A 15,276-nucleotide genomic window follows, 5' to 3' on the forward strand; every position below is an offset into this window, starting at 1 on the left:
GCCTGATTACGTTGTGCTCTATATGTGTATGTACCTGTGTATCTGTATCAGTTTAGGTTTGGGTTTGTTTCACCTTGTTGTATGTATTTGTGTTAGCTTGGGGTTTGGTGCACTGCGTTTATGTTTGTATTGTTAGTCTTTAATAAATTATATTGTTTATAACTTATCTGAAGCCTGCGTTTCCCTGCGTCAGTTCACATACCTCTGGTCACACCCTGGAGCCCTGACATTACACCAAGGCCAATCCTGACCAGAAGTGGCTGCACAGGGAAGCCATCTTGGCTTGTTGCTGGGAAGGATGGATCTTGATGAGGTTGTGTATTTATCTCTGCTAGTGTTTGATGACAGAGAGTATGCTTATCAGACTCTGAAGGAGTATCCCCGGGATCAACTGCTAGAATGTATACGGATCGCTCATGTTCTAGTAGATCAGGGCACAGAATTCTCTGAGGTGCAGCCATTGATTCAGGTTTGTGCTGAGTTGGCTTCATCTGGTGCCCCTGAAAGCAGGAATGACTTTTTGCCGCCATTTAGTGCCGACCAGGTAGAGTCCCTGGTATGGTTATTAGAGGATGATGTGGATTACTTTCTGGAGCGTTATTCTGCATGTTCACCACAGGTATTAAGGGATTGTATAAACGCAGTGCAGTCTTTGACCAGACAGGCTTTGTGTAAACTGAGCTTTGTTCAACCCATACTGCAGACATGGTCAGACTTGTTGCACCCAGCCTCAGTCAGCTTGCAACATCATTCCTCTGCTCAAGGCACTCTTCCTGCATCCCCGACAGCACCCCCAGTGACGGCCCAGTATACTCTGCTAACTACCACATATCAGTCCTCTGCTCCCACTCGCTGCACCTATCCTGCCTTTAACCCTGTAAAGAAGTCCTCTGTAGCAACTGCTCCCTCCTCTGTTCCATCCTCCAGCTCTTCTCTGTCTTCAGCTGCTCCATCCGTTTACAAACCTGCGCTTACAGTGCTCCGGTAACTAAAACCAGAAAAAAGCGAAAATTCTTCCCAACCAATACCATCCTGCCAGTATCCAAACCGGTGAGCCTGCCGTCTGAGAACCTGCCTTCCGTGGTTCAGCCTGGTGCCTCAGCACCCGCACTTCAGCCTGATGTCTGTACCCAGCCTGATGTCTGTACCCAGCCTGATGAACTGATCCAGCCTGATGAACTGATCCAGCCTGATGAACTGATCCAGCCTGATGAACTGATCCAGCCTGATGATCCTATCACGCCTGATGACCCAGTGCCCGCTGTCATGCCTGGTGACCCGATGCCCGCTGTCGAGCCAGACGATCCAATGCCTGATGACCCGGTGCCCGCTGTCGATCCAGACGATCCGGTACCTGATGACCCGGTGCCCGCTGTCATCCTTAGTGACCCGATGCCCGCTGTCGAGCCAGACGATCCAATGCCTGATGACCCAGTGCCCGCTGTCATGCCTGGTGACGCGGTGCCCGCTGTCGAGCCAGACGATCCAATGCCTGATGACCCGGTGCGGGCTGTCGATCCAGTACCTGATGACCCAGTGCCCGCTGTCATGCCTGGTGACTCGATGCCCGCTGTCGAGCCAGACGATCCAACGCCAGATGACCCGGTGCCCGCTGTCGATCCAGACGATCCGGTACCTGATGACCCGGTGCACGCTGTCATCCTTAGTGACCCGATGCCCGCTGTCGAGCCAGACGATCCAATGCCTGATGACCCAGTGCCCGCTGTCATGCCTGGTGACCCGATGCCCGCTGTCGAGCCAGACGATCCGGTACCTGATGACCCGGTGCCCGCTGTCGTACCTGGTGACCCGATGCCCGCTGTCAAGCCAGACAATCCAATGCCTGATGACCCAGTGCCCGCTGTCATGCCTGGTGACCCGATGCCCGCTGTCGAGCCAGACGATCCAATGCCTGATGACCCAGTGCCCGCTGTCATGCCAGGTGACCCGATGCCCGCTGTCGAGCCAGACGATCCAGCGCCAGATGACCCGGTGCCTGCTGTCGAGCCAGACGATCCGGTACCTGATGACCCGGTGCCCGCTGTCGTGCCTGGTGACTCGGTGCCCACTGCCTTGACAGATGACGCGGTGCCCGCTGTCGAGCCAAATGACCTGATGCCTGGTGACCTGATGCTCGCTGTCAAGCCAGACGATCCAATGTCTGACCCAGTGCCCGCGGTCATGCCAGTTGACTCGGGACCCACTGTCGTGCCTGGTGACTCGGTGCCCACTGCCTTGCCAGATGACGCGGTGCCCGCTGGCGAGCCAAATGACCTGATGCCTGGTGACCCGATGCCCGTTTTCGTGCCTGATGACCCGATGCCTGCCGCCCCTCCTGGGGGCCCGGCGCCCGCCGCTCCGCCTTGGGGCCCGGCGCCCGTCGCTCCACCTGGGGGCCCGGCGCCCAACGCTCCACCTGGGGGCCCGGCGCCCGTTGCTCCGCCTGGGGGCCCTGCCGCTCCTCCTGGGGGCCCGGTGCCTGCCGCTCTGCCTGAGGGCCCAGCGCCCGCTGCTCTGCCTGGGGGCCCGGCCCCCGCCGCCCCGCCTGGGTGCCCGCCGCTCCGCCTGGGGGCCCAATGCCCGTCGTTCTGCCCGGGGGCCTGGTGCCTGCCGCCCCTCCCGGGGGCCCGGTGCCCGCCGCTCCGCCTGAGGGCCCGGCGCCCGCCGCTCCGCCTGAGGGCCCGGCGCCCGCCGCTCCGCCTGAGGGCCCGGCGCTCGTCGCTCTGCTCGAGGGCCCGGCGCCCCGCCTCGGGGCCTGGTGCCCGCCGCTCCGCCTGGGGGCCCGGCGCCCGCCTGGGGGCCCAATGCCTGCCGCTCCGCCTGGTGGCCCGGTGCCTGCTGCTCCGCCTGGTGATCCGGAGTCCAGCCCCATGTGCCTCTGCCCGGAGTCCAGCCCCATGTGCCTCTGCCCGGAGTCCAGCCCCATGTGCCTCTGCCCGGAGTCCAGCCCCATGTGCCTCTGCCCGGAGTCCAGCCCCATGTGCCTCTGCCCGGAGTCCAGCCCCATGTGCCTCTGCCCGGAGTCCAGCCCCATGTGCCTCTGCCCGGAGTCCAGCCCCATGTGCCTCTGCCCGGAGTCCAGCCCCATGTGCCTCTGCCCGGAGTCCAGCCCCATGTGCCTCTGCCCGGAGTCCAGCCCCATGTGCCTCTGCCCGGAGTCCAGCCCCATGTGCCTCTGCCCGGAGTCCAGCCCCATGTGCCGCTGCCCGGAGTCCAGCCCCATGTGCCGCTGCCCGGAGTCCAGCCCCATGTGCCGCTGCCCGGAGTCCAGCCCCATGTGCCGCTGCCCGGAGTCCAGCCCCATGTGCCGCTGCCCGGAGTCCAGCCCCATGTGCCGCTGCCCGGAGTCCAGCCCCATGTGCCGCTGCCCGGAGTCCAGCCCCATGTGCCGCTGCCCGGAGTCCAGCCCGATGAGCCGCTGCCCGGAGTCCAGCCCGATGTGCCAGTCTTTGATATCCCGCCAGTTACCAGACCCGGGTGGTGGAACATTTTGCCCAGCTAGGACTGTTTGGAGCATCCTGAGGCCGCTCCTTGAGGGGGGGGGGGTACTGCCAGGAATGGACTTGCCAGTAACGGTGGGACTCACCTGCCTTGTGGGCTGCAGTACCAGGGCTGGCCAGCGGGTGCTCTCAGCAATCAGAGACTCAACCCTGCAGTCAGCCAAACACCTGAAGCTGATTACAGGTGTATTTAAGGGATGGCCAGACCTGCAGTCTGTGCCTTGGTGTGTGTTTTTCCATGGGCCCCTGTATCTTGTAACCTGCGTTCCTGGTCCTGCCTCTGCCTGACTTGTTGCTGACCCGGTCTGATCCTGACCTCTGCTGACTTCTCCTGTTTTGATCCCTGGCTTGTGACCCTGACCATTCTCTCCGCCTGCTCCTCCTGTACCTACCTGCCCGATAGTTATCGACCCGTCCTGCCTGACTACGTTGTGCTCTATATGTGTATGTACCTGTGTATCTGTATCAGTTTTTAGGTTTGGGTTTGATTCACCTTGTTGTATGTATTTGTGTTAGCTTGGGGTTTGGTGCACTGCATTTATGTTTGTATTGTTAGTCTTTAACCACTTCCTGTCCGGACACTTTTACCCCCTTCCTGTCCAGGACAATTTTCAGCTTTCGGCGCTCTCACATTGTGAATGACATTTACTCAGGCATACAACACTGTATCTAAATGAAATTATTATCATTTTTTTCAAACAAATAAAGCTTTAATTTGGTGGTATTTAATCATCACTGGGGTTTTTATTTTTTGCTAGAAAAATGAAAAAAGACTGAAAATTTTGAAAAAAAACATGTTTTTCTTAGTATTTGATACTAAATTTTGCAAATAAATATACTTTCTTCATAAATTTAGGCCAAAATCCATTGTGCTACATTTTGTTGGTAGACATAACCCAAATCAGTGTGTATTATTTAGTCTTTGTGAAAGTTATAGAGTCCACAGACCACGGTATATATATTTGATATATTTGAAAATGTATCAATCCTGATGCACGGACTACCTATATAATTTCTTGGGGCCCTAAAATGCCAGGACAGTACAAATACCCCCCAAACAACCCCTTTTTGGAAAGTAGACAGTCTGAGGTATTTAATGAGAGGCATGGGGAGTTTTTTGAAGTTGTCATTTTTTGCCAATTTTTTAAGGAAACGATGAAAGTAAAAAAAATTCTTTTTTTTTTCCCACAAAGTTGTCATTTAACAAGTTCTTTCTCTCACACGGCATAGGCATACTTGCAATTACACCCCAAAACACATTCTGCTACTCATCCTGAGTATGGCGATACCACACGTGTAAAACTTTTTCACAGCCTAACCACATAGAAGGGCCCCACATCCAATAAGCACCCTTAGGCGTTCTAGGGGCAAAAATTACACATCTAATTTCTTGACTGTCTATCACAGTTTTGGAGGTCCTGGGGCATCAGGGCAATGGAATTATCCACAAAATGACCCCATTTTGGAAAGCAAACACCCCAAGGTATGTTTTAAGAGGCATGCAGAGTCTTCTGAAGACTTCATTTTTTGCCACAGGTTTTTGGAAAATGCGAAAAGAAAATGAAAATGTATTTTTTTCTACACAAAGTTGTCAATCTATGAGATATTTCTAATACACTGCATAGGCATACTTAAAATTACACCCCAAAACACATTCTCTAACTCTTCCTGAATATGGTGATACCAAATGTGTGAGACTTTTTCACAGTCTGGCCACATAGAGGGGTTCCACATCCAATAAGCACCTGTTAGCGTTCTAAGGGCAAAGATCGCACATCTAATTTCTTAACTACCTATTGCTGTTTTGGAGGTCCTGGAGCATCAGGGCAATGGAATTATTCACAAAAAGACCCCATTTTGGAAAGCAAACACCCCAAGGTATGTTTTAAGTTCTCCGTCACTCTCATCTGTCATACTCAGAATTTGAAATGCCTCCTCGCTTGTATATGATCTTTTGGCCATATTTTTGACACTGATCAGGACCCACTGGTATGGCAGTGATCAGGATGTTGTTGCAGTGAGGGACAGATATCTGGCTGCAGTTGGTTCACACTAGTCACTGTTGGGCAAAAATCAGAGATACAGTGAGGTGGCAGGCAATGTTTTGTGAGTGTGTGTAAACTCTGTGCAAAGGCTGAAAATTACTCACAGTTAGCTGTACTGGATCTCTCTCCTCACAGACGATGGCAGTGAACAGGATCCACTGGTGTGGCAGAGATCAGGGACACTTTATGAACAGGGACACTGTAAGGTGATCAGGGACACTGATTGGGCCACTGTATGGTGATCAGGGCCACTGCTGGGCCACTGCTGGGCCACTGCGGTGATCAGGGACACTGCTGGGCCACTTGTGTGGCGATCAGGGACACTGTGGCGATCAGGGACACTGTGGCGATCAGGGACACTGCTGGGCCACTTGTGTGGCGATCAGAAACACTGCTGGGCAACTGCGGTGATCAGGGACACTGCGGTGATCAGGGGCACTGCTGGACCACTTGTCCGGCGATCAGGGACACTGCTGGCCACTTGTGTGGTGATCTGGGCCACTGCGGCAATCAGGGACACTGCGGTGATCAGGGACACTGCTGGACCACTTGTGCAGCAATCGGGGACACTGCGGTGATCAGGGACACTGCTGGACCACTTCTGCGGCGATCAGGGACACTGCTGGGCCACTGCGATGATCAGGACACTGCTGGGCCACTTGTGTGGCAATCAGAAACACTGCTGGACTACTGTGGTGATCAGGGACACTTCGGTGATCAGGGGCACTGCTGGACCACTTATCCGGCGATCAGGGACACTGCTGGGCCACTTGTGTGGTGATCAGGAACACTGCTGGGCCAATGTGGGGATCAGGGACACTGCTGGGCCAATTGTGTGGTGATCAGGAACATTGCTGGGCCAATGCGGTGATCAGGGACACTGCTGGGCCACTTGTGTGGTGATCAGGAACACTGCTGGGCCAATGCGGTGATCAGGGACACTGCTGGGCCACTTGTGTGGTGGTCAGGGACACTGCTGGGCCACTGCGGCAATCAGGGCCACTGCGGCGATCAGGGACACTGCTGGACCACTTGTGCGGCAATCAGGGACACTGCGGTGATCAGGGACACTGCTGGGCCACTGTGGTGATCAGGGACACTGCTGGACCACTTGTGCGGCAATCGGGGACAATGCTGGGTTACTTGTGCGGCGATCAGGGACACTGCTGGGCCACTTGTGTGGCGATCAGGGACACTGCTGGGCCACTGCGGCAATCAGGGACACTGCGGCAATCAGGGACACTGCTGGACCACTTGTGCGGCAATCAGGGACACTGCGGCAATCAGGGACACTGCTGGACCACTTGTGCGGCAATCAGGGACACTGCGGTGATCAGGGACACTGCTGGGCCACTGCGGCGATCAGGGACACTGCTGGACCACTTGTGCGGCAATCAGGGACACTGCGGTGATCAGGGACACTGCTGGGCCACTGCGGCAATCAGGGACACTTCTGGGCCACTTGTGTGGCAATCAGGGACACTGCTTGGCCACTTGTGTGGCGATCAGGGACACTGCTTGGCCACTTGTGTGGCGATCAGGGACACTGCTTGGCCACTTGTGTGGCGATCAGGGACACTGCTTGGCCACTTGTGTGGCGATCAGGGACACTGCTTGGCCACTTGTGTGGCGATCAGGGACACTGCTTGGCCACTTGTGTGGCGATCAGGGACACTGCTTGGCCACTGCGGCGATACTGCTGGGCCACTTGTGTGACGATCAGGGACACTGCTTGGCCACTGCGGCGATCAGGGATACTGTGACGATCAGGGACACTGTGGCGATCAGGGACACTGCTGGGCCACTATGTGGTGATCAGGGACACTGACAATCAGGGACACTGCTGGGCCACTTGTTGGGCAATCAGGGCCACTTGTGGGGGCGATCAGGGCCACTTGTGGGGGCGATCAGGGACACTTGTGGGGGCGATCAGGGACACTTGTGGGGGCGATCAGGGACACTTGTGGGGGCGATCAGGGACACTTGTGGGGGCGATCAGGGACACTTGTGGGGGCGATCAGGGACACTTGTGGGGCGATCAGGGACACTTGTGGGGCGATCAGGGACACTTTAGGGGCGATCAGGGACACTTTAGGGGCGATCAGGTGTCACTGAGGTGGAGGGCAGTTAGCTACAACCCTCTTCTTCGCTGTTTCTCCTCTCACAGACAACTCCGTGAGAGGAGAAGGAGGCGGAAGCAGCACCATGCGGCTTTTGTTTACACTTAAGCTGTGTCCTTATTGGACACAGCTGATCACATGGTATGGGACCGATTTCATTGGTCCCATATCATGTCACGTAATCCACCGTGTCCGTCGGACTCGGCGATCATCGGGCTCGCGGGTGCGTGCTCTAGGAGCCGCGCACGAGCCTCAGATACAAGGTGCCGTTTAGAGACGGCAACCCGCTCCTGGAGGTGTCCCGTCCTGCCGTTTATAAACAGCGGCCGGACGGGAAGTGGTTAATAAATTGTCTTATTGTTTATACTATATCTGAAGCCTGCGTTTCCCTGCGTCAGTTCACATACCTCTGGTCATTCCCGGAGCCCTGACATTACCATGATACTCATGCCCCTAGAGTACTGAGAGTGTGCAGCATGGAACTGAAGGGGAAACTTAGAGCGTTTCAAAAGATGAAGAGTATCCAAAGTCATGTGAGTCTCCTGAAGGCATACAATGGAAGGGTCTTGATGGCTGAGGAATATTGAGACAGCCGTTCTCTTCTTTGGTCATGCAGGCCACAGACATTCCAAGAAAGGACAATATCCTTTTGATTACTCATAGTTATGAAGGAGGTTATGAAGACTAGGAGTGTGATTCCTCAGGAGTAGTGTTCCATGTCCCAAGGAAGTGTTTGGCAGGATATCGTCAGCATGAGAAGGCTTTGCAGAGGCCTGAGGGAGCTGCCACCCCCTCTATCACTCATCGCCATCTGCCCAACACAAGAAGTACTGCACTTCCTTATTTACTCCATGATTTAATCATAAAGAACAGTGGAGCTGAGCCCCACCAGAGGTCAGAGAGTGAAGAAACAACCAGAACTGTCTTTTATAGGAGGGACAGTGATAAGGGGATTATAGGACGAGGGTCCCCATCCCCTCTATCACTCATCACCATCTTCCCAACACAAGAAGTACTGCACTTCCTTATTTACTCCATGATTTAGTCATGAAGAACAGTGGGGCTGAGCCCCACCAGAGGTATTGTAGCCCCACCTGGCAAGTATTGTTTTTAATCTTTATCCCTGCTGAGGGCAAGCCGCAGGGCTCTCCTTTCAGGTGCCAGCCTCTGCCACCCCGTGTGTGTGATCCTCTCCTGTACCTACTATGCTTCCCCGGCTCTGCTTGCCCATCTGTGGACCCGGTTCAGTGGGTCCCGGAGGGTAGAGGGGATGGAGGAGATGTTCACTCCCTTCTTGTCCTGACCCAGAAGTGACTTTATGACAGATTTCCCGACCATCGAGGATGGCAAAGAATATAATGCGGTGCGATGTGCTCTACATTACATCCAATGGAGTACAGGGGAGACATTGGGGGTCTTTTAGACCCTGGATGTCTCAATAAAGAGAACCTCTCATCAAAAGTCATCACATAGATGACTTTGTCCCCTTAAGTAAAATGTTTTTCTTTAATTGTAAAGAATTAACGTTACACCTAAGTACATAACTCCTCCCCTTGAAAAATTTTAAGGCACCCCCACATATATGCATGGCAAAAGGTATCCAACATGTCAACTTAAGGTCTGACATGTTGGATATCTATTTACTCGCTGCAACCTCGTTTATATTTTTACAAATAAATGGGTTATTTATTGCTTTTTTGTGCCCTGAAATTAACTTAAGTGTATCCTCCTTCGCACTCACACAATACACTCAATCCTCCACCCACATCGATGGGAACACCCTGGTCCTCTTCTTCTCCCACCTCTGTACCCTCAACCAGTTCACTAACACCCCCTTCCCTCTCTCCGACCACCACCTCCTCACGTTCTCCATCTCCCCTTCCCCCAACTCCCCCCCAAAAGCGCCAAACCATCACCAGCCGCAACCTGAACCCGGCCCCCCTCCACTTGGCTGCCGACCACCTACACGACAGCATCCTTCCACTGTCATGTCCTGACCTAGCCACCACCACGTACAAAGACTCTCTGTCAGCTGCCCTAGACTCTCTGGCACCCCTTACCACACGCAACATCAAACCTAGACTGCTTCAACCATGGCAGAATGACCACACTAAATGCCTCAAACATCGCCGTCACGCGCTGGAGAGACTATGGCGCAAAACCAGGTCCCCTCATGCATTCTCCCTCTACAAATCTGCCTTCCTCACTTACACCTCCTCCCTCCACGCCGCCAAGCAGGCCTACTTTGTAAACCTGATCAACACCCTCTCCTCCTGCCCTCGCCGACTCTTCTCCACCTTCAACTCCCTGCTCTCCCCCCCCTCCTCCACTCAGTACCTCACTCACCGCCCACGAGATTGCCACCCATTTCCACAACAAGATTGACTCAATCCGTAAGGACATTGTCAACTCGCAATCTACCTCCCCACCTAGCCTCCCCCCTATCACCCCCTCTTCTCTCCCCTCCCCTGACCTCGCAACCACACTGCCCCCCACCACACCCAAGGCCCCGCTTACCGTAACCCCCCCAGCACTGTACTCCTTCAGCCCTGCTACCACTGAGGAAGTCACCAGGGTCTTCTCAGAAGCCCTCCTCACTACCTGCCCCCTGGATCCTATCCCCTCTCAACTCCTCCGGTCACCCCCCTCTTCCCTCATCCGCTCCCTCACCCATATCTTCAATCTCTCCCTCACTACTGGCACATTACCCTCCCCCCTAAAGCATGCGCACATCACCCCCATACTCAAAAAGCCCTCCCTGGACCCCACTGACCCAAACAACCTCAGACCCATCTCCCTGTTGCCACTCACTTCCAAGCTCCTTGAGCGCCTAATCTACGATCACCTAAGCGCCCACCTAACTCACAACAACCTCCTTGATCCATTACAGTCTGGCTTCCGTCCCCTACACTCCACCGAAACCGCCCTCCTCAAAATCACTAACGACCTACTAACCGCCAAAGCCAAAGGCGACTACTCTGTCCTCCTCCTCCTGGACCTCTCCGCGGCCTTCGACACAGTTGACCACCCCCTCCTCCTTAATAAACTACTCTCCCTTGGCATCAGAGACACCGCTCTCTCCTGGTTCTCCTCTTACCTATCCCGACGCTCCTTCAGCGTTTCCTACAACAGTGCCACCTCCCCCTCCCTCCCCCTCTCTGTTGGGGTCCCCCAAGACTCTGTCCTTGGACCCCTTCTATTCTCCATCTACACCTCCTCCCTTGGCAAACTCATACACTCACACGGCTTAAACTACCACCTCCACGCTGATGACACTCAAATTTACCTCTCAACCCCCCCACCTCACCCCCACATTCTCTGCCCGCATCAATCACCTCCTAAATGACATCTCAGACTGGATGTCGCTCCATTTCCTCAAGATTAACCTCTCCAGAACCGAGCTTCTCGTCTTCCCCCTTGCCCTCACCCCCCCCCCATCCTATCCATCATCACCAACAACACCACCATCAATCCCACCCCGCAAGCCAAAGTCCTTGGCGTCATTCTGGACTCAAACCTTTCCTTCCAACCTCATGTCAAATCACTTACAAACACATGCAGGCTCCACCGCCGCAACATCGCCAAAATACGCTCCTTTCTTACCCCAGACACCACCAAACTACTCGTACACTCCCTCATCATCTCACGCCTGGACTACTGCAACTCCCTCCTCACCGGCCTACCCCAGTGCAGGCTCTCCCCGCTTCAGACCATCCTGAACTCAGCGGCTAGACCAGGGGTGGGCAAACTTTTTGACTTGAAGGCCGCAATGGGTTCATATATTGGACCCGGGGGACGGACCAAGAGTAGATGAATGATGTGTATGTGTCATCCATAGTAAGTATAGTAATATTCCCCCATAGTAAGCATAGTAATTCATCCCCCATAGTAATTCATCCCCCATATAGTAATTCATCCCCCCTATAGTAATTCATCCCCCAGAGTAATTCACCCTCCATAGTACTTCATCCCCCATATAGTAATTCATCCCCCCTATAGTAATTCATTCCCCATATTATTTCATCCCCCATATAGTAATTCATCCCCCCTATAGTAATTCATTCCCCATAGTAATTCATCCCCCATATAGTAATTCATCCCCCATATAGTAATTCATCCCCCATATAGTAATTCATCCCCCATATAGAAATTCATCCCCCATATAGTAATTCATCCTCCATATAGTAATTCATTCCCCATATTATTTTATCCCCCATATTAATTCATCCCTCATATAGTATTTCATCCCCCATAGTACTATTCCCCCCCAAGTAGTAAGCCAAGTCCCCCCTGTGTCAATTCACTTACCTTTGCTCCGCGCGTTCCTCTCGCCGTGTTCCCTCACCTCACCACCCGCTCCACCTCTGCCTCTCCCTCCACTGGCTACCAGTTGCCCAACGCATCAAATTCAAACTACTCACTCTGACCTACAAAGCCATTCACAACACTGCCCCTAACTACCTAACCAACCTGATTCCCAGGTACCACCCTACCCGTACCCTTCGCTCTTCACAGGACCTCCTTCTGTCTTGCCCCCTGGTCTCCTCCTCCCACACACCAAACAAGAGATCCCTGTGCTCAAATCCATACAGCTAGTGCATGCATTTATCCATCAGGTGCTAAAGGGGTGTAACCACATTAACTCTAGAAATTCTGAAATATATACCAGTGTGCAGAGGGTCCTTCAGAATTCCTCCCACACACGTCTGCAAGACTTCTCCAGGTCCTCCCCCATCCTCTGGAACTCACTACCCCAATCCATCAGACTGTCACCTTCCCTCTTCACCTTCAGGCGCTCTCTGAAAACCCACCTCTTCAGGGAAGCCTACCCCACCCTCACCTAACAGCCGTTCTTCATTCCTCCTACCACTCCATCCCCCACAGCCACTTCCTCCTGTACCTCTACCCCCTCCCTCCTAGATTGTAAGCTCCTAAGAGTAGGGCCCTCTTACCCCTCGTGTGCTGTTTGTAGTTGCTGTAATGTTTCATGTATTGTCCCCCCTCTATTGTACAGCGCTGAGCAAACCCTTTGGCGCTATATAAACTCCATATAATAATAATAATAATAATTTATTACTGAAATTTGGCATTTCCTAGACTTTGTAATAATATTTTGTGACATAAAAATTAGAACTGACACTATTTTATTCTCTAAAGTCTCTACTTTCAGAAAATCGATATTTTGGGGGTTTTGTGTCATCTTCAGGATAAAGTGATTTTTTAAATGTGCAAAAATGCCAAAATGGCTCTGGGAGTGAAAGGGAGAAAGGATAAGCCGGACACTCCCCTTTCCTGAGGAGCAGCCAATCGGTTCTCATTACACTGCAAGGTCTCTCCCCTCCCTGCTAGTCCCCGGGTGCGGTGCTGGAGACAGGCGGGGGAGGGGAGGAGGAGATAAACAGTGCAATGTTACACATATTACACATTTAAGTTGCTATAAAGCCCCTTTCATTGCTTAAACCCCCAACATTCCTAAAAGAGCCTCAGATTTATATACATTTGTTGTAAATAGGAAATAACATCTTATTACCTCCTCTGCTGCCACTTCCACCACCGTCTCCTCTTTACTTCTTCCCGCCTCACCTCTCTTCTGGAACTTCCTGTCTGTACCTGACATCACTTCCTGTCTGTGCCTGACATCACTTCCTGTCTGTATTCCATAGAGACTTCCTGTGTGAGTATAGGTGAGATCCCCACCTTGTGGAGTTCAGAGGAACTGCAGCCCCGAGATCCATCCCATAATCCCCCTTCCTGTATAATATGTACCTTACAGGGATACTACGGGAGATGAAACATTACTGAATAAAGGAAGAAGAAATAAATGTAACTCTTATGTAACCAACTGTTCAACAAACATCTCTTATTACATATAGAAAAGTCTTACAAACACAGAACACAAAATACAAATGTATAGCTAATGAGAGCGATCCCGCCAAACCTGATCCTTCTGGGGGGGACAATGCAAAAATATATATCAATCCACTCATAATGACATCATCTTCTGGGAGTGTCTGCACAGCCATCCATTTCATACACATTTCATTGTCTCAGCAGATCTCCTGCAGCCTATTAGCGCCCATTTCCCTTTCTATGTCTCGGCAGATCTCCTGCAGCCTATTAGCACCCATTTACCTCTCTATGTCTCAGCAGATCTCCTGCAGCCTATTAGCACCCATTTCCCTTTCTATGTCTCAGCAGATCTCCTGCAGCCTATTAGCTCCCATTTCCTGTCTATGTCTCAGCAGATCTCCTGCAGCCTATTATCACCCATTTCCCTTTCTATGTCTCAGCGGATCTCCTGCAGCCTATTAGCACCCATTTCCCTCTCTATGTCTCAGCGGATCTCCTGCAGCCTATTAGCTCCCATTTCCCTCTCTATGTCTCAGCGGATCTCCTGCAGCCTATTAGCACCCATTTCCCTCTCTATATCTCAGCAGATCTCTTGCAGCCTATTAGCACCCATTTCCCTCTCTATATCTCAGCAGATCTCCTGCAGCCTATTAGCACCCATTTCCCTTTCTATGTCTCAGCGGATCTCCTGCAGCCTATTAGCTCCCATTTCCCTCTCTATGTCTCAGCGGATCTCCTGCAGCCTATTAGCACCCATCTCTATGTGACACATTACAACAAGCAGTCACAAAGGTAAATGTAAAATAAAAGCAGAGAGGGAGAGAAGGCTGATAAAGCAGCTCATCGATGAGAGGTACATAAGAACATACAATGTCAATACAAAACAGTGACATGGCCATCAATCACAAACGATCGGAGCAGACAGATCGGTGTCATAGGTGTCCCGTGGGTCCTGAACTGCCTCCAGCGCAGGGACAGTAGCAGGGTGTAAAGCAGGTAGGTACTCCAACTTTCTCATTTCTGCTCTGACCTTCATCAGTGCCGGTAACATGGGGGACATAGAAGACAGCCAATGCATGGGAATGGTTCTCCTGGCTGCCCTCATGTAGGTGGAAAGTTTCCTCGCACATTTAGAGAGACCCGAAAAGGTAGACCCAACAGAAAGTAAATGGGCTCAAAAGGGACAGGAGCCAGGAAAAGTAACCACAATGGGGTAAGGACCTCCTCCAAAAGGGTGCAATGGACCGGCAATCCCAAAAAATGTAGAAAAGAGTGTCAGTTTCCGTCCCACAACACCAGCAAACAGAAGAAACATTCAGGTTATGATCATGGAGAACCTCAGGGGTCCGATACCAAAACATGGGGGTCTTAGAAGGATTTTCTGTATACATTACACACACAGAAGATTTAGAAGAGGCCTCCCAAATCCTACTCCATTGATCCAACCCAATATCACATTGAAGGAAACGGGACCATTTACACATATAAAGGGGAGAACCAATAGAAAAAGGGCGACATCTACAAGCAATGTATACGTAGCGGAAATGATGTCCCGGTGGTGTGGGCCTTGGATGCAGATATGATCTAAAGGGGTAGGTTGTTCAAGAGTCAGAGAAGAGGCTTTGGAGGCAAAAATGTGTTGTATCTGTAGATAAACAAAATACTGATGGGGTGGAATGCGAGCAGCTTTTTGAATGTCAGGGAAGGATTTAAGGTTGTGAATTACGGGATTTGTCACGACCCGCGGTCGCCGCCACCAAC

This window comes from Staurois parvus, unplaced genomic scaffold (assembly GCF_062004578.1).
Source record: "Staurois parvus isolate SC_StPar_1 unplaced genomic scaffold, SC_StPar_1.0 ptg000221l, whole genome shotgun sequence".
In the NCBI taxonomy this organism is placed as follows: Eukaryota; Metazoa; Chordata; class Amphibia; order Anura; family Ranidae; genus Staurois; species Staurois parvus.